We start from the raw sequence: 27,418 nt of genomic DNA, 5'->3' as shown, positions 1-27,418 counted from the left end.
AACTTCTTTCCAGACACATCTTCAGAAGTAAGGGGAAAAAAGCAAAAATGAACTATTGGGACTTCATCAAGATCAAAAGCTTTTGAACACCAAAGGAAATAGTCAACAAGACCAAAAGACAACTGACAGAATGGGAGAAGATATTGGCAAATAACATATCAGATAAATGGCTAGTATGCTAAATCCATGAAGAACTTATCAAACTCAACACCCAAAGAACAAATAATCCAATCAAGAAATGGGCAGAAGACATGAACAGCCATTTCTGCAAGGAAGACATCCAAATGGCCAACTGACACATGAAAAAGTGCTCAACATCACTTGGCATGAGGGAAATACAAATCAAACCCACAGTGAGATACGACCTTACACCAGTCAGAATGGCTAAAATTAACGTCAGGAAACGACAGATGTTGGCAAGGATGTGGAGAAAGGGGAACCCTCCTACACTGTTGGTGGGATTGCAAGCTGGCGCAGCCACTTGGGAAAACAATATGGAGGTTCCTCAAAAAGTTGGAAATAGAGCTATCCTATGACCCAGCAACCGTGCTGCTGGGTATTTACCTTAAAGATACAAATGTAGTGATCCAAAGGGGCACATGCACCCAAATGTTTATAGCAACAATGTCCACAGTAGACAAACTATGAAAAGAACCCAGATGTCTGTCAGCAGATGAATGGATAAAATGGATAAAGAAGACGTCCCATATGTGTGTGTGTGGTATGTGTGTGTGTGGTGTGTGTGTGTGTGTGTGTGTGTGTATGCATGTGTGTGTGTGTATGGACTACTATGAAGTCATTAAAAAAATCCCACAAAATCTTGCCATTTGCAATGATGTGGATGGATCTAGAGGGTTTTATGCTAAACAAAATAATTCAATCAGAGAAAGACAATTATCACATGATCTCTCTGACATGAGGAATTTGAGAGGCAGTGTGGGGGTTTATGGGGGAAAGGGAGGAAAAATTGAAACAAGATCGGACTGGCAGGGAGACAAACCATAAGAGACTCTTAATCTCAGGAAACAAATGGAGGGCTGCTGGTGTGGGAAGGATAGGTTGGCTGGGTGATAGACATTGGGAAGCGTACATGCTATGATGAATGCTGTGAATTGTGTAGGATTGATGATTCACAGACCTGTGCCCCTGAAAAAAATAATACATTATATGTTAATTTAAAAAAATCACTAATACAGTCATAGGGCACATGGATAAAATTCTAGAAATCAGAAAAGTTAAGAATTACTTACTCAACATATATCCCTCGACATTTAAATTCATGATAAGCAATATTGTTTTAGATGCAATAATGAAAGTATCTTCTTAGTATTTAAGATATTCTTTCATAGAAGTTGAACATTAGAAAGAATTCTTCCTTTTGCAGAAAATAAGATGTTGTACTGACTTATGTGAAAGTAGTATGACAGAAATAATACACCTTTAAGGCAATAATCTGAGTGTGAGAGGACAAGTTCAAATAACATTGGGCATATTGAGCTTTAGGAGTAATAAACATCACTGTGTTACGGTCATTAAAATAATGAAAATGTGGCTAACTCCCTGTGGATTTGAATGGCTTCAAATGGGCAAAAAAAAATTTTTAATATTTATGATCCAAGCCAATATTTTCCCCATTCATGAACTAACCTCATCGAAACACACTTATAGCAGAGAATCTGTTATTTAAAATGTACTGAATTCTGGGCCAATGAAAGACCTGCAAATTATATGTCTGCTTTTTATTTGAATCAACTCTATACTAAGATTCATTCATTCAAATCTCATTTCTGGGGCATACCTGATTATTTTAAACATCTTCTAAAAATTGTAATACTTCACTATTTGATTTACTATATACTCACACCTCTTTATAAAGGGGTTTTCTGTGCTTTTATTAAGAATTTTGAAGGAAACCATAACCAGTGAGAGTAAATTTAGATAAATTCAAGAAACTATATGAAGGAAAAAAAAAATGTTTCTAACCTGTTTTGGAAAGAACTGAAAATAAGTGAAATGTAATTTGATATAATAAATTCATGGGATGTTTTATGATAGCGTATCTCTTGAGAGATGGCAGATCTTTGAATACCCTGTGGTTCTGTAGACATACAGGTGTGACAGTAGCCTTAAAGTCTAAGACCTTCATATGATTGAAGCCATGACGACAGGGATAAATGTGTGAACCAGAGTCATAAAAAATTATTGGCATTTTTTGTATTTCTGAATAACACATATGCAATTGATTGTTTTTATTATATAGCCAATTTGGTGCAGTTTTGGCAATTCTGATACATTTCGAATGATACAATCACCCACATCTCACTCATACATAGGAGATGGCCCTGGATGTGGTAGGCAGCATGTTCTTCCTGGTTGCCTTTGAGACATTGATTTGCCTGAGAGCATAGAAGTATATAAGGAAATTAGAATAGGATACTAGGTCTCCAAAATCTCAGTCTCTAACTTTTCCTTTAACCATAGTCTCCTGAAAAATACAGTGTAAGTCAAATACTTCAAAAAATAACTTGATTTATTTTTAAAACTTAGGCATGTCTGTCAAATCTAGTCATTTTTTTATTCTAAATTATTATAGAAAAGCATCCCATGTACATCCTGAGATTCCATGGCAAATTCCCTCCTTATCTCATTTATTATATCAGAATTGTAAAATTTCCATCTATTCATTTAAAAAAATATCATCTCAAGTGGCATTTCCTTCAGGGAATCTAACCATAAGCATGGTTCCATTTCTTACACTGGGAATCCTTTTTAAATGTCTTTCGTGTTTCATTTAGTTGTTGCAGAGGTTCTCACCATTTAGGACACTATTATCAACTGTTGCTATTAACAGGAAACTGAAATCTTAAACAGTTGTACATCTTAGGACAAGATGTAATAGGTGTGATATGTAAATGTGATTATTTTTTACCTTCCTTTATAGATCTATATGTTGCTTTGAGAAACAGTGAAGGGGGGCAGTACCTGGGTTGCTCAGTGGGTTGCGCCTCTGTCTTGGGCTTAGGTCATGATCTCAGTCTTGGGATTGAGCCCCATGTCAGGATCTCTGACCTGCTTCCCCCTTTCTCTCTGCCTGCCTACTTATGATCTCTCTCTCTCTCTCTCTCTTTCTCTGTCTAATAAATAAATAAACTCAAAAGAAAGAGAAAGAAAAAAAAAGAGAGAAAGAAAGAGAAAGAGAGAAAGAGAAAGAGAGAAAGAAAGAAGAAAGAAAGAAAGAAAGAAAGAAAGAAAGAAAGAAAGAAAGAAAGAAAGAAAGAAAGAAAGTAAGTGAAGGGGTGCCTTTGTGGCTCAGTTGGTTAAGCATCTGCCTTTGGCTCAGGTCACAATCTCAGGGTCCTGGGATTGAAACCTGTGCAGGGTGCCCAACTCAGCAAGGACACTTCCTCTTCTCCCTCTGCCCCTCTCTCCCGCTTGTGCTCTCTCTCTCTTTCTCTCCCAAATAAATAAATAAAATCTTAAAGAAAAAAAAAAAAAGGATATGGGATATCAAAATGGTAAGTTATATGTAAAATTAAAATATTTTAAATTTACCTGTGATGATAATTTATCATATTAGATCCAAATTTAAGTTACAACTCCTAGAAGCAGGCTCAGATGCAGATTTTTGTTCAAGTGACATGTTGAATTCTATTTTCCACAGGAAGGGAGTGAGAGAAACTGGATGAGGCAGGAGACCAAAAGGTGGCAAGAAGGTGATCTCAGCAGTACAGGTAACAACACAGATTTAGAATAACCTTGTGACAAGGGACTGGCCTTTTGTACAACCACTAGTTGGCTGAGGTGGGAGGTGGAGGAATCAGTGTGTTGACGCAGGCAAGGCAGCTATCATTTGGTCATGGGCAATTCACCAGAAAAGGGGACATGTGTGAGTTGTTACTGGGTAGATATAAAGAACAGAAAAGGGGAATTAGGTGAACACGTAGAACATCTAGGACAGATTCTGTTCCAGTGTTCTAAAATGAATGGAAATTTTATCTCAGCTTCTAAATATTGTTTTAAAATGTAATTAATGTCAGTTGTTTCCACCTCAGCAGAATGAAAATTTCTTCAAACTGAAATAAATATTTAAAAAATACTTGTGAAAACTACATATACTCAAAACATTTGTTCAATTTGGCTTCACCCACAGTAAAATGGTAGTTATATTAAAATCCTGCAAGAAGTGATTTTATTCATATCATTGGATGAAATTTTAGAAAATATATGTAATTCTTTGTGAATTATGTGTGTCTCCATTTTATTCCATAAAATACCACCAACTTATCAATATAATAATGAGACAGACACAGTAATAAATGAGTTCATTGCCTTGGTTAATTGATGAATTTCGTATTCTTTTGTTGCTGTTGTTTTTGTTATGAAGCTATTATTAGTGTAGTAGCGTATTTTATTTAACAGTTTATCTTAATTTAATAAATGTAAAACATTTAAATGCAGGTTTGTGTCTTGCATCCGTGATTAGGTCTAGGCTTGCCCCAAAATGATCACATTAAAACTTTTTGGTTTGGGATCATCTGGAAGGTATTTTGCACTTTTGCATGCACCATTTTTTTGTTGGTTTTCTTTTTTAAATGCATATTTGCCACTTTTTAATTAATCAGTTTTAAGTAGAATATATTCTAGTTGTACATTTAAAAATATGGTACTTGACCCTCATATGACATCCAAAATATTCCTCCTCTATTATTTTTTAAGTTTTTTTAATTAGATTTTTTAAATTTGCTGTTTTCATTTCTATAAGCATATTTAAATTTCTATTTCTCTAGCTATCACATATAAGCCATACCTTTTCTTATTCTTGAAAGGCTAAGAAACTTATGCTTCTTTACCAAACCCTACCCTACCTGTCCTTCTAACTTAAATTGTACTTGTTAAATTGTTATATTTATAGTGTCAAGGTATGGGATATTTACTTTAGGTTTATTTATTTATTTATTATTTAAGTTCAATTTAGTTAACATTTAATGCATTATCAGCTTCAGGAGTAGAATTTAGTGATTCATCAGTTGCATATAACACCCAGTGCTTATTACATCAAGTGCCCTCCTTAATGCCCAGCATCCAATTACCCTATCCCTCACCTACCTCTCCTCCCACAGTCCTTAGTTTGCTCCCTATCGTTGAGTCTCTTATGTCATGTCTCTCTCCCTGTTTTTATCTTATTTTATTTTTCCTTCGCTTCCCCTATGTTCATCTGTTTTTTTTTCTTATATTCCACATATGAGTGAAAGCATATGGCATTTGTCTTTCTCTGACCAATTTACTTCACTTACCATAATACCCTCTAGTTCATCCATGTTGTTGCAAATGGCAAGATTTCATTCTTTTTGGTGGCTGAATAATATTCCATTGCATGTATATATCATATTCCCTTTATCTATTCATCTGCCAATGGACATCTGGGCTCTTTCCATAGTTTGACTATTGTGGACATGGCTGCTATAAACATTGTGGTGAATGTGACCCTTCAAATCACTATGTTGGTATCCTTTAGATAAATGCCTAGTAGTGCAATTGCTGGGTTATTATTAATTTTTTTTAGTGACCTCCACACTGTTTTCCATATTAGCTGCACCAGTCTGCATTCCCACCAACAGTTACTTTAGGTGTATAAATGCAATTGAGTCATCTGCTGTTGGTACTTTAAGTGACTCAAACATAAAACAAAAAATTGCTTATAAGATGGTCACCATGTTAATGCAATTGTTGAGTGTTAAACTCTAACTTTGGTCATGCATAATCTTCCTGGCATATTACAGAAGAAGGGAAATAATTGTAATAGTTTAGACCACTTCCAGAGTGACCAATTTACCAAGAAAGTAGCTTTTCATTTTTACTTTATGCCCAATGGTATTTTCTTCATGGAAGAAATTAAATCAAAATGAAGCCAAGTAGGGGGTACCTGGGTGACTCAATCAGCTAGGTTGTCTGCCTTCATCTAAGGTCATAATCTCAAGATCCTGGGATTGAGCCCTGCCTTGGGCTACCTGCTCAGTGGGGAGTCTGCTTTTCCCCCCTTCCTCTGCTCCTCCTCCCTGCTCATACTCTCTTACCCTCTCTCTCCCAAATAAATAAATAATCTTTTAAAAATGAAGCAAATAAGGCATAAGGGTAATTTATTAAACCTATGAGCCAGATAACACTTGTGATGCAGATTTGCTGTAGCCAGGAAATTTTCAAACATACTGGCTGAAACTTATACATTTACATAAGACTAATATTCTTTCTCTTTTCCCTCTCTTACCCACATTGCCTCCTGCCCAGTACTTTCCAAGGAGTCCTTACTATGCCTCCACTATGATACATAAATATAATTAGAACTTACTTCTGCTTTTAAAAAATTACCTCATTTTGGGGCGCCTGGGTGTCTCAGTCAGTTGAGCATCTACTTTCAGCTAAGATCATGATCCCAGGGTCTTGGAATTGAGCCCCATATTGGGTTCCCTCCTCAGTGAAGTGTCTGCTTCTCTCTCTTCCTCGGTGCACTCTCTCTCTCTCTCAAATAAATAAATAAGTAAAATCTTTTAAAAATTACCTCACTTTAATAAGGAGAATATTTTGTTTCTTTTCCATCATATTTTGCAGGTAGTTAACACAGTTTATTTAATGTTTTTATCTTTTCTTTATAATAGAAATGTTACATTAGAAATCATTTTCTCTTAAATCACATTTAAATTTTGTTCCAGTGTTTTTAAAACAATGTGAGACCTACTTTTTTTTTTAAATTACCATTATTGGTTCTTAATTTCAATATAAAATAATATTAATTGGATTTGGGTGGGCATAATCCTTGTCACTAAAACTTTGCCTTTCAAACACAAAGTCAAATGTATTCTAGTCTCTTAAAGCACAGACAGGCTAAATAACTTCTTTAAGGACCCACAACCCAACAGGTGGATGACACTCTGGCTGCTCTACATCCTCTCTGGCATCCAGTGCTTCTGATGAAATCTGATACCAACACAACTATTTCTTTCTAGGCAAACGAATCTATGATTCTGGAAACTTTAAAAATTCTATCTATACTTTTGATATAAGGAAGTTCCACAAGACTCTAGGTGTGGACAATTTTCCATTCTGCTTCATCCTCAACAGGCACATAACTCTATAGATAAATCTATTCACTTCTCAAAAGTTTCATTATTACTATTTTTATGCATAATTGCTCTGCTTGGCTCCCTCTTGAGCCACCGTTTTCTGTATACTTACTTCCTTTCTTCCTTTTCTTCTCCTTCTCCTTCTCCTTCTCCTCCTCCTCCTCCTCCTCCTTCTTCTTCTTCTTCTTCTTCTTTTTCAAGAATGTTTCCTATTTGAATATAGAGTATTCTGGACTGATTCCCTCTGTTATTTTTTGTTTATTCCCACCTCTTCAACTTTTTTTTTTTTTCCTGTTCTCTGCACTGGAAATTTATTTTAAAATTATGTGCCAGAATTATTTTTATTTTTGTATTTCCTTAAAAAAGTGATTCAGTATCTTAGAGATCAGGTATCATTTTTGAGCCTGAGTTCTTATGTAATACTTGAAATTTCTCTGTGAGCACAGGGATGAGAAACTAATATGGAACACTATTCCATATGTAGTGCCCAAATTACTTAAATTCATTATTAAGCTACAGCTTCCTCCTGCTGCCTATGCTATCTGATTTAGCCTGTAATCATTCTCAGGGATCTGTCAGTAAGAAAAGTCCAACCTTTGAGGCTGCCTCATTAAGTATATATTTTAGTTGCAATGTTTTCTATCCTTGCTTTCCCTTTTCCTTTTCTACCTCCTTTTTTCTTCTACCCTGTTCTTAAGAAATATATCCACTGCTGATCCACAATAACCCAAGTCATCTTCAGTTATCATTTCTGTTATATATTTATTCCTCTTTGAATGTAATTAACATAACTTCATTGAGATATTTTGGAAGGGAAGAAATGTAAGTATATAGTCTTCATTTTTTTGAGTTATAAATCTGATCCCTGAAAAAAATTGTTATGAAGTCTATATTTTAAAATTAATTTGAAGTTATAAAACCCTACAGCTTTGAGTTATAAGGAAGTATTTGATTCATGAATATTATTAATTTAACCCCAAAGTTTTAATACTATTTCCTTGATCTCTTTTTCCTGTAAGATCTAGCAATATATAACAGCTCTTATTCCCTTTCATAAAATGTCTGTTCTTCCCACTCCTTTTTTCTACTATAACTGTTAGAAAGTTAGTATGTCTTCCGTACTTGTTTTTTTTGTGACAAGTTCACTGTCCTAGAGTTCTCTGTCACATTTTTTTCATCTTTCATTTCCATGGTGAGCTATATATGCTACCTCAAGCAGTCTTTTAATGGCTTCCATCTTTCCTTCTCTCTTTCATTGATATCCTTGTGATTGAAATATTATCATCCACCTCCAGGGCACTCAAGAGCAGTCACAGTTCTCATTCATCTTGAAACTCCAATAATTGAAGTCCTTTACCTGCTTATATCTTTCTGTTAGATGTAAGATTTGTCTGTTGCAAGAAATTTCCATTTTGTTTCAAGATTACAGATAGGTGTTGAAGTGCATACTACATTGAAGAATAAGCTCTCCTCCCAAGATTGTAAAAATTCCTTTTTTCAACAACTGATGAGCATGCCTTTCAGATTATAGAAGGTGAAAAGCAGATCATCATGAATAAATAATTTGTCTAGTTTGCCCCTCAATAGAAAAGATGACACAAAATTGTAATTGAAGTTTTCATAATGCCTTCAATAGATTTTGTTTTAAGCACAGGAGCATAAAATTCTGAAAAAGGAATGAGAAATCCTTAGAGACACTTAATGCATTTATCAAAATTGTTTTTCCCTACATTTTCGAGAGGATCCAAAGCTATATTGTTATTTTCTGCCTGAATTTCTTATCTCTCTAAATCATTCTTTCACCATTCCTCTCTTTTGTACTTGTCCTCAAACAGAGAACTGGAAGAATCCCAGACTGGGAATCTTATGTATTTTGGGGAAACATCTGACATATTGTACATGCTTTTAAAACTTTCTAGGGTCAATTCATTTTGATTGAGTAGTATTAGCTACTGTGGAACATACTAGCAATAGGAATGGCTGCTCCTAATGTAAGAATAATTTGTGTATGGATTTTTTTTTTGACTCTTCTCTTCTCAGGAAGGCATTGAAAATTGATTAGAATCCCTTCTCAGATTTAAAATGTTTTGAACAAGAGTTCAATTTTCTGGCAAAGATAAGTGAAGATTCCATTGCCTTAGAGGTAAGGAAGTTAAAAGAAAAAAAAAAAGTTAAATATTTTCTTTATACCTCCATGTTAGAACTTTTTAAAAAAGTTTATGTAACAACTTATAATTAATCTTCTATAGACAGACTACCTCTTAAGGGATTCTCTAGTGAAATAACAAGTTGTATGATAATTATCTGCATCATTGGATTTTCTTAAAGATAAAAAGATTGTAATAAATATTCTAGCAACTGAAAAATAGTGTTCAGCAGTGTTACAGAAATTTGGAACACTGACATTTTTGTGGGGTGACTACTTCTCATTCAAGAACATTTACTAGTAAGTTCATCTCTATTCTGCTGAGTGAAGTAGAAATACTATTAGATGCGAAGAATGGAGGCTCATAGTGAAACTCTTTCATACTGACAGGGTGTTTGTGGAAAATGACTGCTAATAATACATCATGTAGTAAATGATGCAAAATTAATTGCTTCACTTAACAGACTTTAAGAATCTTTCTGATCAGATTTCACTGATTCTTTAAAACAAGACAGATCATGAACGGATCTGAAGGCAGAGGCTTTATTTAACCCACTGAGCCACCCAGGCACCCCGACAGATCTTCATTTAAAGGTCAGAGCAATTTAAGAGTCTAAAGAGAAAAAAAAAAGGAAACAAAACAAAACAAAACAAAAACAAAACTCTCTTCCAATGTACCCTGCATGCAAGTGTTCCTACATTAGCAGTTCAGAGACTAGGCTTAGAACATAAGGAAATTGTTGGGATTCAGTGTGTGACATTGAGAAAGTACACAGGGTTTTTATCAAATAAAAATTTATAACATGAAAACTTAATTAAAATGTTAATATCTATTTTTATGAAATTATGAAGATAACCATATACTTTGATAATATTTATTCAACATGTACTACAGAAACTTCTATTAGCATGTATTTAAACAATAAACTCATGTCTAATTAAATAAACAATCTTTAGCTGCTCTACAGTCCATATCCATTGTGTACATTATATCCCATGTTTGCCTGACCCCAGCTTCCCCAGAAAAGGTAAGAGACCAGATCTTTATTTAATAGTAGTTCTTATTGTATTGTGCTTAATAGTCATGGAATACAGTTTCAAATTCCACCTCCAGCTGGTATGACTGTGTGGTCTTAAACAAGTAATATAATTTTACCTCAATTTTCTTATCTTTAAATTAGGAGTAACACATATCTATCTTATAGTAGTTCAAAGAATTAAGAGAGAAAAATCATTATGTGCCTTATCAACTGACACATCAGAATCACTCATTAAATACTATTATCATTAACATCACCTTCCTCTTATCTGGCACTGTATCTTTGTTAGTAAGATCACATAAAGCCTCCCCCAGCCCCTCTTATTTCCTTGAGGTAGATTTTACATTCCCTTACACTGCCACAATAGAGATCATGTGAATATTTTCTTTCCTTCCTTCCCTCCTTCTGTCCTTCTGTCCTTCTTCTTTCCCTTCCCCCTCTCTCTCTCCTTTCTTTTCTACCTCTTAAACTGATCTGCAAACCAACAAGTCCCTTCCTTCCTAATTATCACTGCTGGATATTTTATTTGTTGATTGCTTTTGTTTGCTTTGTCTTTTGTTTTGTTTTGTGACCCAAGTCATTAGGACTCAGAGAGCAGGGTTAACCCGCCAATTTCAGTGCTACTGTGGCTGCTCTAAGTGTGTGGCTGTCTCTTTCTAAAGCAGTAGTGTCATCCATGTTCTATCTTGTTTTGAGGCCCTGTTATCTCCCCATTATCTTACTCCAAGAAATGTAAAGCATTTCCTATCCACCCACTCTCCCTCTAGCTCTTCCAACCCTAGGACCTCCCTCACTCCTCAAGTTGCCTACAATTCAGACAGATATATTTCCTGAACTAGATTTACATCTATCATCCAAAGTCCTGATTTCCAATACCCAAATAAATATAACATATAACACAATTTAAAACATTGAGTTTAGATCCATTTTAGCAACCATTCTGGTATATTCACAAAGTTTTAGAACTATCACCTATATATTTTCTTTTATTTTGGATAACCCATGACTTTCTCATTCAGTTTAGACTGCAACTATAAATTATTTCTCTGCTCTTCAAAAATCAGTTATTTTTATTCTTTTTTTCACTGAATATCAAAGGATTATGACTCACCAAAACATATGTAAATGGTTTATCTGTGATCAATTAACGTCATTTTTCTTCCTCATCCAAGTAATCTTTCATCATCACTCTATCCTAGGAAAGATATTTTGTGGATATGAAGATGTGAGTCAAGATAACATACACTTTCCTAATCCATATGACTTTTATTGTCAATATGAATTATGAATTGACATGTTTGGCTCATAATTTTTGATAAATATTTATAATTTCTGAAACTCACTGTAATTATATATATATATATATATATATATATATATATATATATATATATGGTTTTGTTTATTTATTTGACAGAGAGAGAAATCACAAGTAGGCAGAGAGGCAGGTGGTGGGGTGAAAGCAGGCTCACCACCAAGCAGAGGGTGTGATGTGGGACTTGATCCCAGGACCCTAAGATCATGACCTGAGGTGAAGGCAGGGGCTTAACCCACTGAGCCACCCAGGCACCCCTATATCATTCATATATATATGAATGATATAGTGTTTACCCATTGTTTACTACATCAAGTGCATTCTTTAATCTTCACCACCCATCCAACCCAACCCTCTACCCACCTCCTTTCTACAACTATTACTTTGTTCTCTATAGTTAAGAGTCTGTTTCTTGGATTGCTTCTTTGTTTGTTTGTTTGTTTGTTTTCCCTATGATCATTTGTTTTGTTTTTTAATTTCTTAAATTTCACATGTGAGTAAAATCATATGACATTTGTTTTATTCTGACTGACTTATGTTGCTTAGCGTAGTACTTTCTGGCTCCATCCAAGTCATATTCAGCCATAGAATCAATGAACTTTTGCCATTTATATATGGCACTTTCATATATATAGATAAAGAAGTGGTATATGAATATTCCATATATACTAATATATATGCATATATATATTCCAAATATATTCATATATATTCCAAATATATATATATACATATATATATATGCATATATATTCCATCTATACCACTTCTTTCTTTATCCATTCATCAACTGATGGACATTTGAACTCTTTTTGTAATTTGCCTATTGATGATAATACTACTATAAACATCCAGGTTCTTATATTACTTTGAATTCATATTTTTGTATCCTTTGGGTAAATACCTAGTAGTGCAATTGCTGGATCATAAGGTAGTTTTATTTTTAACTTTTTGAGGAACATACATATTCTTTTCCACAGTGGCTATAGAAGTTTGCATTCCCACCAATGGTATAAGAGGGTTCTTCTTTCTCCATATCCTCACCAACACCTCTTGTTTCTTGTGTAATTAATTTTAGTCATTCTGACAAATATGAGGTGATACCCATTGTAGTTTTGATTTGTATCCCCTTAATGATCAATGATGTTGAACACCTTTCCATGTGTCTGTTGACCATCTTTAGGTCTTCTTTGGAAAAATGTCCATTCATGTTTTCTGCCCATTTTCTAATTGAAAAAAAAAAATTTTTTTTTTTTTTAGTTTTATAAGTTCTTAATATATTTTGAATATTTTTAAGTTTTTTAAATTTTTTTTAAGTTTATTTTTTGTTTTTTTTAATTATTTTGTTTTTTTAATTTTTTTTAGTTATTTAGGTTTTAAGTTTTTTAAGTTCTTAATATATTTTCAATTTTTTGAATATATAATTTGAATACATATATATATATATACATATACTAATATACATACTAATATGTATGTGTGTGTGTGTGTGTGTGTGTGTGTGTGTGTAATATACCTATATCCTCTAGGGAATTATTTTTGGTGTTTTTGTTTTGTTCTTACTCCATAAACTATACCATAAAAAAGTTACTATGTTCATAAGTGGCTCTGCCAGTACCTTCATGTAAAATCTGCTGGTGCACATATACAAAGGTGTCCTTAGGGTATACATTCAGAGTAGAACTGCTGGACCTTAGAGCATGTATATCTTTAACTTTAGAAGCTAATGTCACTGTCTTGTGCAGGGCTTACACCTAACAACAATGGAGTACGCATTCATGCTAATATCTGATACTGTCAAAGTTTTCACTTCTTAAAATTCTCTAATTAGATCCAAAGTGCCTTATTTCAGTTTTAATTACAATTCTGAAACAGTTGTTAAGGTTGAACATCTTTTTCCTATTTTTATTGATAATTCCTATTTCTTCTTCTGGGAGGTTGGTTTTGGCCATTTTACTTTGATCATTTTATTCCATAGTTATTTTTTTTTATTTTTAATTTCTTTTCAGCATAACAGAATTCATTGTTTTTGCACCATACCCAGCGCTTCATGCAATACGTGCCCTCCTTAATACCCTCCACCTGGCTCCCCCAACCTCCCATCCCCCACCCCTTCAAAACCCTCAGATTGTTTTTCAGAGTCCATAGTCTCTCATGGTTCACCTCCCCTTCCAATTTCCCTCAACCCCCATCTCCTCTCCATCTCCTCATGTCCTCCATGTTATTTGTTATGCTCCACAAATAAGTGAAACCATATGATAATTGACTCTCTCTGCTTGACTTATTTTGCTCAGCATAATCTCTTCCAGTCCCGTCCATGTTGCTACAAAAGTTGGGTATTCATCCTTTCTGATGGAGGCATAATACTCCATAGTGTATATGGACCACATCTTCCTTATCCATGCATCCATCGAAGAGCATCTTGGTTCGTTCCACAGTTTAGTGACTGTGGCCATTGCTGCTATAAACATTGGGGTATAGATGGCCCTTCTTTTCACTACATCTGTATCTTTGGGGTAAATACCCAGTACTGCAATTGCAGGGTCATAAGGAAGCTCTATTTTTAATTTCTTAAGGAATCTCCACACTGTTCTCCAAAGTGGCTGCACAAAGTTGCATTCCCACCAACAGTATAAGAGGGTTCCCCTTTCTCCACATCCTCTCCAGCACATGTTGTTCCCTGTCTTGCTAATTTTGGCCATTCTAACTGGTGTAAGGTGATATCTCAATGTGGTTTTAATTTGAATCTCCCTGATGGCTAATGATGATGAACATCTTTTCATGTGTCTGATAGCCATTTGTATGTGTTCATTGGAGAAGTGTCTGTTCATATCTTCCGTCCATTTTTTGATATGATTATCTGTTTTGTGTGTGTTGCGTTTGAGAAGTTCTTTATAGATCCTGGATATCAATCTTTTGTCTGTACTGTCATATACAAATATATTCTCCCATTCCGTAGGTTGCCTCTTTGTTTTGTTGATTGTTTCCTTTGCTGTGCAGAAGCTTTTGATCTTGATGAAGTCCTGAAACTTCATTTTTGCTTTTGTTTCTTTTGCCTTTGGAGACATATCTTGAAAGAAGTTTCTGTGGCTGATATTGAAGAGATTACTGCCTATGTTCTCCTCTAGGATTCTGATGGATTCCTGTCTCACGTTGAGGTCTTTTATCCATTTTGAGTTTATCTTTGTGTATGGTGTAAGAGAATGGTCGAGCTTCATTCTTCTACATATAGCTGTCCAATTTTCCCAGCACCATTTATTGAACAGACTGTCGTTTTTCCACTGTATATTTTTTCCTGTTTTGTCGAAGATTAACTGACCATAGAGTTGAGGGTCCATATCTGGGCTCTCTACTCTGTTCCACTGGTCTATGTGTCTGCTTTTATGCCAGTACCATGCTGTCTTGGTGATCACAGCTTTGTAGTAAAGCTTGAAATCAGGTAACGTGATGCCCCCAGTTTTGTTTTTGTTTTTCAACATTTCCTTAGTGATTCGGGGTCTCTTCTGATTCCATACAAATTTTAGGATTATTTGCTCCTGCTCTTTGAAAAATACTGATAGAATTTTGATTGGAATGACATTAAAAGTATAGATTGCTCTAGGCAGTGTAGATATTTTAACAATGTTTATTCTTCTGATCCAAGAGCATGGAATGGTCTTCCATCTCTTTCTGTCTTCTTCAATTTCTTTCATGAGTGTTCTGTAGTTCTTGAAGTACAGATCCTTTACCTCTTTGGTTAGGTTTATTCCCAGGTATCTTACAGTTCTTGGCGCAATAGTAAATGGAATCGATTCTCTATTTTCCCTTTCTGTATTTTCATTGTTAGTGTATAAGAAAGCCACTGATTTCTGTACACTGACTTTGTGTCCTCCCACGTTACTGAGGGCTGTATGAGTTCTAGTAGTTTGCGGGGGGGGGAGTTTTGGGGTTTTCCATATAAATAATCATGTCCTCTGCGAAGATAGTTTGACTTCTTCATTGCCAATTTGGATACCTTTTATTTCTCTTTGTTGTCTGATTGCTGTTGCTAGGACTTCTAATACTATGTTGAACAAGAGTGGTGAGAGTGGGCATCCTTGTCATGTTCCTGATCTCAACAGGAAGGCTGTGAGCTTTTTCCCATTAAGGATGATATTTGCTGTGGGTCTTTCATAGATAGATTTTATGAAGTTCAGGAATGTTCCCTCTATCCCTATACTCTGAAGGGTTTTAATCAGGAACGGATGCTGGATTTTGTCAAATGCTTTTTCTGCATCAATTTAGAGGACTATGTGGTTCTCCTTTCTTCTATTATTGATTTGTTCTATCACATTGATTGATTTACAAATGTTGAACCAGGCTTGTAACCCAAGGATGAATCCTACCTGGTCATGGTGGATAATCTTTATAATGTGCTATTGGATCCTGTTTGCTAGGATCTTGTTGAGAATCTTAGCATCCATATTCATCAATGATATTGGTCTGAAATTCTCCTTTATGGCAGGGTCTTTGCCTGGTTTGAGGATCAGGATAATGCTGGCTTCATAGAAAGAGTCTGGAAGTTTTCCTTCTGCTTCAATTTTTTGAAACAGCTTCTGGAGAATAGGCGTTATTTCTTCTTTGAAAGTTTGGTAGAATTCCCCAGGGAATCCATCAGGTCCTGGTCTCTTGTTTTTTGGGAGGTTTTTGATCACTGCTTCAATCTCGTTACTAGATATTGGTCTATTCAGGTTGCCAATTTCTTCCTGGTTCAATTTTGGGAGTTTATAGTTTTCCAGGAATGCCTCCATTTCATCTAGGTTGCTTAACTTATTGGCATATAACTGTTGATAATAAATCCTGATGATTGTTTCTACTTCATTCATGTTAGTTGTGATCTCTCACTTTTCATTCATAATTTTATTAATTTGAGTTTTCTCTCTTTTCTTTTGGATTAGTGTGGCCAATGGTTTATTGATCTTACTGATTCTTTCAAAAAATCAGCTTCTAGTTTCATTGATACATTCTACTGTATCTCTAGTTTCTACCTCATTGATCTCTGCTCTAATCTTGATTATTTCCCTTCTTATGTGTGGAGTTGGTTTGATTTGTTGTTGATTCTCCAGTTCTTTAAGGAGTAGAGTCACCTGGTGTATTCTGGATTTTTCAATTTTTTTTGAGGGAGGCTTGGATGGCTATGTATTTCTCCCTTAGGACTGCCTTTGCTGTATCCCATAGGCTTTGGACCAAAGTGTCTTCACTCTCATTGGTTTCCATGAATTATTTAAGTTCTTCTTTGATCTCCTGGCTGATCCAAGCATTCTTAAGCAAGGTGGCCTTTCACTTCCAGGTGTTTGAGTTCCTTCCAAACTTTTCCTTGTGATTGAGCTCAAGTTTCAAAGCACTGTGATCTGAGAATATGCAGGGAATAATGTCAGTCTTTTGATATCAGTTGAGTCCTGATTTGTGACCCAGTATGTGGTCTATTCTTGAGAAGGTTCCATGTGCATTTGAGAAGAATGAATATTCTGGGGTTTTTTTAGGGTTGAATGTTCTGTATATATCTATGAGGTCCATTTGGTCCAATGTGTCATTCAATGCTCTTGTTTCTTTATTGATTTTCCGCTTTGATGATCTATTAGTGAGAGAGGCGTGTTAAGATCTCCTACTATTAATGTATTCATATCAATATGACTCTTTATCTTGATTAATAGTTTTCTTATGTAATTGGCTGCTCCCATATTGGGGGCATAGATATTTACAACTGTAGATCATCTTGGTGGATAGTCCCTTTAATAATTATGTAGTGTTCTTCTGTATCTCTGACTACAGTCTTTAGTTTAAAATCTAATTTATCTGATATGAGAATTGCTACCCTGGCCTTCTTTTGAGGCCCATTGGCATGAAGATGCTTCTCCATCCCTTCACTTTCAGTCTGGGTGTATCCTTAGGTTCGGAATGGGTCTCTTGTAGACAACATATGGATGGTTCCTGTCGTTTTATCCAATCTGCAACCCTGTGTTGTTTTATGGGTGCATTTAGGCCATTCACATTGAGAGTGATTATTGATAGATACGTTTTTATTGACATCGTGTTACCTTTGAAGTCTTTCTTTCTGTAGATTGTCTCTATATTTCTGTTTAATGATATTCTTAGGATTTTCCTTCTTTTATCAAACCCCCTTAATGTTTCCTGCAGTGTAGGCTTGGTGGTTGTGTAGTCTTTTAAGCCTTGCCAGTCTTGGAAACTCTTTATCTCTCTATGTATTTTGAATGTCAGTCTTGCTGGATAAAGTATTCTTGGCTGCATGTTCTTCTCATTTAGTGCCCTGAATATATCTTGCCAGCCCTTTCTGGCTTGCCAGATTTCTGTGGACAGATATGACGTTATTCTGATGGGCTTTCCTCTGTACAGAAGGAGCCTCTTTTTCCTAGCGGCTTTCAAGAGATTGTATCTACAATTATGATTTCTCAATTTTACTATCAGGTGCCTTGATGGTTTTTTTTTTTTTTTTAGAATCTATAGTCTTGGGGGGAGACTGTTCTGCTATTCAACATAGTACTAGAAGTCCTAGCCTCAGCAATCAGACAACAAAAGGAAATTAAAGGCAACCAAATTGGCAGAGAAGAAGTCAAACTATCACTCTTTGCAGATGATATGATACTATATGCAGAAAACCCAGAAGACTCCACTCCAACACTGCTAGAACTTGTACAGGAATTCAGTAAAGTGTCATGATATAAAATCAATGCACAGAAATCAGTTGCATTTCTCTATACCAAAAACAAGACAGAAGAAAGAGAAATTAAGGAGTCAATCCCACTTACAATTGCACCCAAAACTATAAGATACCTAGGAATAAACCTAACCAAAGAGGCAAAGAATCTATACTCAGAAAACTATAAAGTACTCATGAAAGAAATTGAGGAAGACACAAAGAAATGGAAAAATGTTCCATGCTCCTGGATTGGAAGAATAAAAATTGTGAAAATGTCTATGCTACCTAAAGCACTCTACAAATTTAATGCAATTCCTATAAAAATACCATCCATTTTTTTCAAAGAAATGGAACAAATAATTCTAAAATTTATATGGAACCAGAACAGACCTCGAATAGCCAAAGGAATATTGGAAAAGAAAGCCAAAGTTGGAGGCATCACAATTCCGGACTTCAAGCTCTATTACAAAGCTGTCATCATCAAGACAGCATGGTACTGGCACAAAAACAGACACATAGATCAATGGAACAGAATAGAGAGCCCAGAAATAGACCCTCAACTCTATGGTCAACTAATCTTCGACAAAGCAGGAAAGAATGTCCAATGGAAAAAAGACAGCCTCTTCAATAAATGGTGTTGGGAAAATTGGACAGCCACATGCAGAAAAATGAAATTGGACCATTTCCCTACATCACACATGAAAATAGACTCAAAATGGATGAAGGACCTCAATGTGAAAAAGGAATCCATCAAAATCCTTGAAGAGAACACAGGCAGCAACCTCTTCGACGTCAGCCGCAGCAACATCATCCTGGGAACATCGCCAAAGGCAAGGGAAGCAAGAGCAAAAATGAACTATTGGGGTTTCATCAAGATCAAAAGCTTTTGCACAGCAAAGGAAACAGTTAACAAAACCAAAAGACAACTGACAGAATGGGAGAAGATATTTGCAAATGACATATCACATAAAGGGCTAGTGTCCAGAATCTATAAAGAACTTAGCAAACTCAACACCCAAAGAACAAATAATCCATCAAGAAATGGGCAAAAGACATGAACAAACATTTCTGCAAAGAAGACATCCAGATGGCCAACAGACACATGAAAAAGTGCTCCATCTCACTCGGCATTAGGGAAATACAAATCAAAACCACAATGAGATATCACCTCACACCAGTCAGAATGGCTAAAATTAACAAGTCAGGAAATGACAGATGCTGGCGAGGATGTGGAGAAAGGGGAACCCTCCTACACTGTTGGTGGGAATGCAAGCTGGTGCAACCACTATGGAAAACAGCATGGAGGTTCCTCAAAATGTTGAAAATAGAGCTACCCTATGACCCAGCAATTGCACTACTGGGTATTCACCCTAAAGATACAAACCTAGTGATCTGAAGGGGCACGTGCACCCGCATGTTTATAGCAGCAATGTCCACAATAGCCAAACTATGGAAAGAACCTAGATGTCCATCCACAGATGAATGGATAAAGAAGATGTGGCATATGTACACAATGGAATACTATGCAGCCATCAAAAGAAATGAAATCTTGCCATTTGCGATGACACGGATGGAAGTAGAGGGTATCATGCTTGGCGTAATAAGTCAATCTGAGAAAGAAAACTATCATATGATCTCCCTGATATGAGGAAGTGGAGATGCAACATGGGGTGTTAAGGGGGTAGGAGAAGAATAAATGAAACAAGATGTGATTGGGAGGGAGACAAACCATAAGTGACTCGTAATCTCACAAAACAAACTGAGGGTTCCTGGGGGCAGGGGGCTTTGGAGAGGGGGGTGCAGGTGTGGACATTGGGGAGGGTATGTGCTAAGGTGAGTGCTGTGAAGTGTGTAAACCTGGCGATTCACAGACCTTACCCCTGGGGATAAAAATACATTATATGTTTATAAAAAATAAAAAAATAAAATAAATTTAAAAAAATAGGGGTTTTACTTACATGAATTGTTGTAATCTTCATAATTTACTGTAATCAATACTATTAATAAAACCATGTTAAAATCAGCAATAAAAAATATTTTTTCCCTAGCTTGTTGAGGTATAATTGGCAAATAAAAATCATATACGTTTGGACTGTAAAAAAAAAAAAATTCAGGTTAAAAGGTTATGGAATTTGATGTACTGGACATCTTACTGTGATGGTAAATAGGTTAAAAATTATCTATGTAAAAAAAAAAAAGAACCAGAATTGTGGGAACGAATTAAAAATAAAACTTGTATCTGTGAAGTAGTGGTGGTTGTTCTCTTGTCATCTTCTTTTTTTTTTTTTTTTTTTGTCCTGGTTGGCTTTCTGGGGGAGGGGCCTGCCAGGTGGGTTTTGGGCAATGTTCCCTGAGTTAAGTCCTCCTGCCCCCCTCAAGGGGGTGGGCTCTGAGGAAACCAGTTTTTCAGGCTTTTGCTCTCTGGAGGTTTTTATGTTTGTTCATTTTTTGTTTTTGTTTTTCTCTCACCTTGACAGCTTTTGATGGTTTTTGGAGGTTTGGAGGAAAGCAAACTGCACCCAGACCTCCCTCTCAGAGAGAAGCCTCAGTCTGTTCCCCTGTGAGTGCTCCAGAGCACAAAAGTTCCCCCTTGGCCGCTGGAAGAGCACGTTCCAAGTTGTAGTCCCTGGGGACACAGGAACTTCTGCTTGTACCCAAAACCACGACATCAGCGGCTGTCTGGGCAGCTCTGGACTGCCAGAGAGGTTCCAAGCAGGAAAATGAGATTTTCCTGCTGGCCCGGGCGGGGAGTGCCTCGTCTTTCAGGATCGGAGAGCTCCCAGCTGGCGCCTGCGTGTACCTCTCTCAGGGAGGGCTCGGGGTGTGGCTCAGTCTCTGATAGCATAAGGCACTCGTGTGGAGACTGTAAAAAGTCTGTGCTTCTGCCAGCTGGCAGGGCTCCCAGCCCCTCATGGGAGGCAGACCCTATGTATTTTCAGGCATGCTGGTGGCTTAAGCCCCTGTCCCTAACTGCCTCGATTCCCACAATTTCCCCCTGCGATCCTTTGCTATTTTTGAGTGCTTTCAACAAGACTCCAAGTTAATGCTGGTCCCCAGTGCAGGGCAATCTCGTATTGGGGTATTACTTTCCAATGGGTCGCTTCTGGTGGCTCCCTCCCCCTCTTGTTTATCTTCCAATATCAGCTTGATGTTCCTACTCCGTTTTGCCTGCCCACTGGTGTCTTCTGCCCCCGTAGAGATCCAGACATGCGTAATTCTGATCTAAGGTTGATTTCATGGGTGATCGGAGTTCTTGGTAGGTAATCGGCTCGCTTTAGGGTACAGGTTGAAATGGTGCCTCCGCCTACTTCCCTGCTATCTTGTCTCCATAGTTATTTTGAAATACTAAATCACTGGATGGAAATTATTTATAGGTTATATATGGTGAAATTCTTTTCTCAGTAGTGCGTATTTTGACTTTCTTTCAGGTGACTGCTGATGAACAAAATTTCTTAAGGTAGTTTGGTTTATTGATTTCTTAATTTTTTGATCTAACAGTGGTTTATGCTCTTGTATTTTCTTTAAAATTCCTTCCATGTTGCTGGTTCATAAAAATTTTCTTTTTTAACTTCCAAAAACATTAAGGTTCTGTTTTTCTCATTAGTTCAAGATATAAATGTGTGACAAATTTTGCTTTCATGTTCCTCCCTGCAAGACTACGTTTTAGATGGGCTTCCTCCTGATGGATAGCCCCTCATGTGCCTTTTTAAAAAGCATTTACTTTAGAAAATGTGTCACAGTAAGTTCTTTATCTGCCCCATTAGAGATGTAAAACTGTTTAACAGCCACCTGCCAATTTTACCACTCAGAAACATTTTTCTCAAGGGCCCCCGAAATATATCTTTCAAATATAATCATCAAGGATAACCTCTAGGTTTTTGTGTCAGGGTAGAAACTTAACTGCAGCTGGCAAGTTACCCCACACTATAACACTACCTCTTATCATGAAAGTATGAGGAAGTTTAGTTTTCCTTTGAATGCAGTTACTTAGCAAACACAGGTGGTCCATGTTCACTCCCTCACCCCTACTCTTAAAAATTAACAGTGTTTCTTTTGTTTCATCAGAGCTAAATTCATCATTCTGATCTCTCTCTCTCTACCATTGAAATAATTGTGAATAAAGTCTTCCTTAAGTGTTCAGCTTTGGTGGAATTTCGTTTTTACATTAGTTCTTACTCTAAAAAAAATAAGCTATTTTAAAAAATTAACCTATTTTCTATTAAGCTATTTTGAATATATTTTGTCTACTCTTTGCTGTTTTGAGTTTCACTATTTTGAGTAAAGTAGAATTTATTATTATTACTTTATTTCTCATACTTAAATCAATTCATTGGGTTTCTGAAATTTAAGAATTATTGTCTTTTCTTAGTTTTGGAAAATTCTCAGCCATTATCTTGTGGAATATTTATTTTCCATTCTCACTTTTACTCCATAACTCTGATTTTAGACACTCTCAATCTTTGCTGTCTTCCATCTTCTTGTTTTGCCATTTATTAATTCTCCTTTCAGTCATGTCAAAACTCTAAATAATTCCATTAATTTTTAATTAATAAAGAAATTTATAGCCCTGTTTTATTATTTTGTAAATTTCTTTATTAATATTTTATAGTCCCTTTCTCTTCACTTGTATTTCAAGCCCTACTTTTATTTAATTTATTAATTTATTTAATAAATAAAAATAAATTTATTAGTTTATTTAATTTATTTAATATTTGACTAATACTTTCTATTTTATGTCTTATAATTCAAATATCTAATATCTTGTTGATCTGATACTGCTTTCTGTCATTCTACAGTAGTCTTTATTTTCCTGTTGTGATTTTTAGAAGGTAATTTTGTATTTTTTGTGGGGGTTGGTAAAATGTATTAAGCTTTGGCAAAAGTGAGATTTCCTGACAATATTATATTTAGCTTGTGCTTGCTACTTGCAAGCGTACTACTCCCAATTCTAATTTGAAATTGGATTTTGGCTTTGGATATTTTTAAGGCATTCAAAATACTAAGTTACTATGAATTGAGACTACTAACATGTGCATTCATATGATGAGTATGTATTTCTAGAAGACTATATATGGATCATATCTGTCCTCTTAACCATAGCTCTAGAAGTGCAACTATAATTGTTCTTTCCTCATAGTAAAGGGTAAGTGGTTATTTTATTTAAAATTACTCTCAACTGAATGCATGGCCCATTGGGGACTCAACTTCACACACATGTTTCCCAGCTGGACATGCTAAATAGTTTAAGTGGGATCAAGGCAATATTTCTCTCTACTTTGGTCTTTAATGTGTGAAAATTTAAAGTCATATTCACTAGAGTTAGGCAAAAATGTTACAAATGAAAAAATGGTTTCAGTGCTCTGATTAAATACCTAGATTCTTGCCTTTTTTTTTATTTTTTTGAGTCAGAATTTCTATCTTGCCAGAACACACACACTTGAATCTTTACTGTTGTTTCCTTTTTTTCATTTTGCTTGATCCATCATCCTTAGTTGATTTCATTGACAGTGAAAATAGCGATTGTTTTCACTAATAGCTATCTACTTTGCTGGAAACTTACATTAGCATGACTATATTAAAAAAAAAAACCTGATATGAATGAAGAAATAAGGTTGAAAGGCAACTTGTGCCAATTATACCACTTGCATATTTTTAAAAACATAGAAAGCTGTAATTCACATTATTTATAGATACACGTATCTATGTGAAAGTATATTTTAAATGCATAATTGGCAAAATGAGATAAATAGCAACTCAAGGTACTTCAGAGAAAGGTATTTGAGAATGATATAGGGCACTGATAAGGAGAATGAGTGCGTTTATTCATTGCTTTTTCAAACATGGTTATTTTATCGACTATAAAATAGCGTGTACTTTTTATATCATTATTTCATTAAAATGCCTTAAGCAGCAAGAAAAATAGGAAGTACTTTTAAATAGTATCCACAGTAAAGTGAAAACCAGAGTATTGAATTATATGATTATAGAATTATAACTTAATTAACTAAAATTTATCACTTTGCATTTAATATATTATACACTACCTTAAAAATAACCTTTGAACAAGGTCCTTTTGGTGCATATTTAGTGTTGTCAATGCTAACACTGATGTTCATTTTTCTTTGTTTCTTATAATGAACAATAAATTTGTTATATTGAAAAGCATATAATTCATATTTCTCAGTAAACTAGTAGCAAATATTTTGATTTTTAAAACAAGTTCCATTTTTTCATCCATTTTATGATAATTAGCTCAGACTTGACCTTATAATTTTGAGAACATTATAAAATATTATACTCTATGAACTTACAATTTGTTTACCCATGACATTCTTCATATACCAGATACTTGCTAGAAGTGCAAAGTACAGAGATGAGCTTTTAACAACTCTTCAATTTGCATTCCCTTTTTTAAAACTTTGCTTTATTTTCAAACTATTTTACTTCTTCATTTTTAATTTCTTTTTTCCCATTGGAAAAAATCAGCATTCAAAGGCTCAAGTTTCCTTCAATAAGCCAAGTCATGTTCTGATACCAAAGGTAATGTTGGAATTTGTTTATGCATTGAATAAATTATTCATTATTCTAACACTCTAAAAATTAGTAAGCTGACACTTTTAGGTCTATGTAGAAATTACTACCAAAAATGTAAGTTCTATTTAATGGCAACAGGGATTATAGCCATAAAGAATAATATAGACAAATCAATTATGGTAAAGTTCATGAATGGTTAAGTGGGAAAAGTGTTCTAGAACAGTCTGTGGTGCCAATTCCAAAGGCATTTGCTAAACCTTCTGAGTATTATTAAAAAGTGTTGGGGCACCTGGGTGGCTCAGCCATTAACTGACTGCCTTTGGCTCAGGTCATGATCCCGGGGTCCTGGGATTGGCCCACACTGGGTTTCCTGTTCAGCAGGAAGCCCATTTTTTCCCTCTCCCACTGCCCCTGCTTGTGTTCCCTATCTCACTGTGTCTCTGTCAAATAAATAAAGAAAATCACTAAAAAAGTAAAAAAAAATAAAAAGTATCCATAAGTATAAAATTCAATATTGTCAGTAATGGATGTTCAGTAATTCAGAATAATCTTCCTCCTGCAAAAATAAGAAATGCTACTAAAATGTGTATATGTGAGTATAAATATGTAAAAGTATATATTCACTTAAAATTATGTATCTATATGCATATATAAATTTACATACACACATACATACATGCATTTATATATATATATATATACATATATATATATATATATGAAGATTCAGAAGAATACAAAAATCAAAAGCTGAAGCCACCTTTTAAGGTTGCTTTTGCTAAACTTGTATAGCCACCATGAAAAACAATATGAATATTTCTCAAAAAATTAAAAATAGAAATGTCATGTGTTAGAATAATTCCACTAGTTAATAAAACAAAAACACTAATTCAAAAGATGTGCACTCATTTGTTTATTGCAACATTATTTTCAATAACCAAGATATGAAAGCAACCTAAGTGTCCATCAAAAGATCAATGAATAAGGAAGTTGTGGTATATTTATACATAATGGAACACTATGCAGTCATAAAAGAGGTAAGATTGTGTTTGGAGTGTATTATGCTAAGTGAAATAATTCAGACTAAGAAAGAAAAACACCATATGATTTCGCTTATATGCAGAATCAAAAAAAGAAAAAAAATGAACAAATGAAAAGCAGAATCAGACCTATAAATACAGAGAACAAAATGATGGCTGCAAGAAAGGAGGTGTGTAAGAATTTGGGCAAAATTGGTGAAAGGGAGTGAGATATAGGCTTCTAGTTATGGAATAAATAAGTCATGGGAATAAAAGTACAGCATAAGGAATATAGGGAAGGATATTGTAATAGTAATGTATGGGGACAGATGTTGGCTACACTTGTGAGCACAGCATAATGTATAAATCTGTTGAATCACTATGTTGTACACCTGAATCTAATGTATCATTGTGTGTTATTTATACTAAAAGAAAACAAACAAACAAACAAAAACAAAAACCAAACCAAAAGAAAGAGCATGGTACCAAAGGTTTAATAAAGGTATAAATACAAAAATAACCATATAACAAAAAATATAAAACTCCCTAAAAATTATAAATAAAATAGCAAAGTATGCACTCATAGAAAAAGAAACAGGAAATGCAAAATAATAATAATAAAGTTGCTTTTGCTTTGGGCTAAGAGGCTAAGAAGCAATTTTGAGACTTCAGATAAAAAGCAAAAGTTGAAGTCCAAGACTCTGAAAAGTTGGGAATCTGGTAAACAGTCCTCTAATTATACTTAATTACATAAACTGCACAACTGCTCCCCAGAAGTAAACTTAAATAAAAATTAAAGTAAGTCTTGCAGACACAGAATCCTGACTTAGGACATTTTGATAGTTAAGGAAATTTCAATTTGTAAAATTGCTTACAATGATTTTAGATTGTTCCTTCCTTCGTATGCTGTAGAAGCAAAAGGAAATTCTCTCTGAGAAAACATCATATCCTCCTAGTTATCAATTCCTCAATTTATATCACAAACATTTCTAAAATGCATTGCAGAACACACATTTAAACTAATCTATGCATAAGTTAAGCAAATCGTTGTATCTGAGAACTAACAGAAATTATTGACAATTGATATAAGCTCACCAAAATTCTTTGTAAGAAAAGGATATTCTTTCTATTGGGGAGAGAAGCTAAATTTAAAAATGTCACCGAGGAACTTAAAAATATAAACATACATTGGAGATTTGCAAGAGCCAACTAGAAAGTCTAGAAGTGGAATATACACTAATCAAGATTAAGAACTCAGTAGGATTAATAGCAGTACTAGAATTAAAAAAAAATCTAGATTTAAACACAGAGGGACAAAAAGATTAAAAAATTGTGGAGGAAAAGGCACAGAAATTGTAGGAAGAAAATATAACACATTTTTTAAAAAGATTTTATCTATTTATTTTTCAGAGAAAGAGAGAATGTGTAAGCAGGAGGAGCAGCAAGCTACCTGCTGAGCAAGCAGTTCGATGTGGGACTTGATCCCAGGTTACTGGGATCATGACCTGAGCAAAAGGCAGATGCTTCCTGAGCCACCCAGGCATCCCTAAACACGCATTTAATTGGAGTC

Source organism: Lontra canadensis, unplaced genomic scaffold (genome assembly GCF_010015895.1).
Source record: "Lontra canadensis isolate GAN:19392208 unplaced genomic scaffold, GSC_riverotter_1.0 scaffold70, whole genome shotgun sequence".
Taxonomy (NCBI): Eukaryota; Metazoa; Chordata; class Mammalia; order Carnivora; family Mustelidae; genus Lontra; species Lontra canadensis.
The sequence above is the reverse complement of the archived record's forward strand: the minus strand, read 5'-3'. Positions refer to the sequence as shown.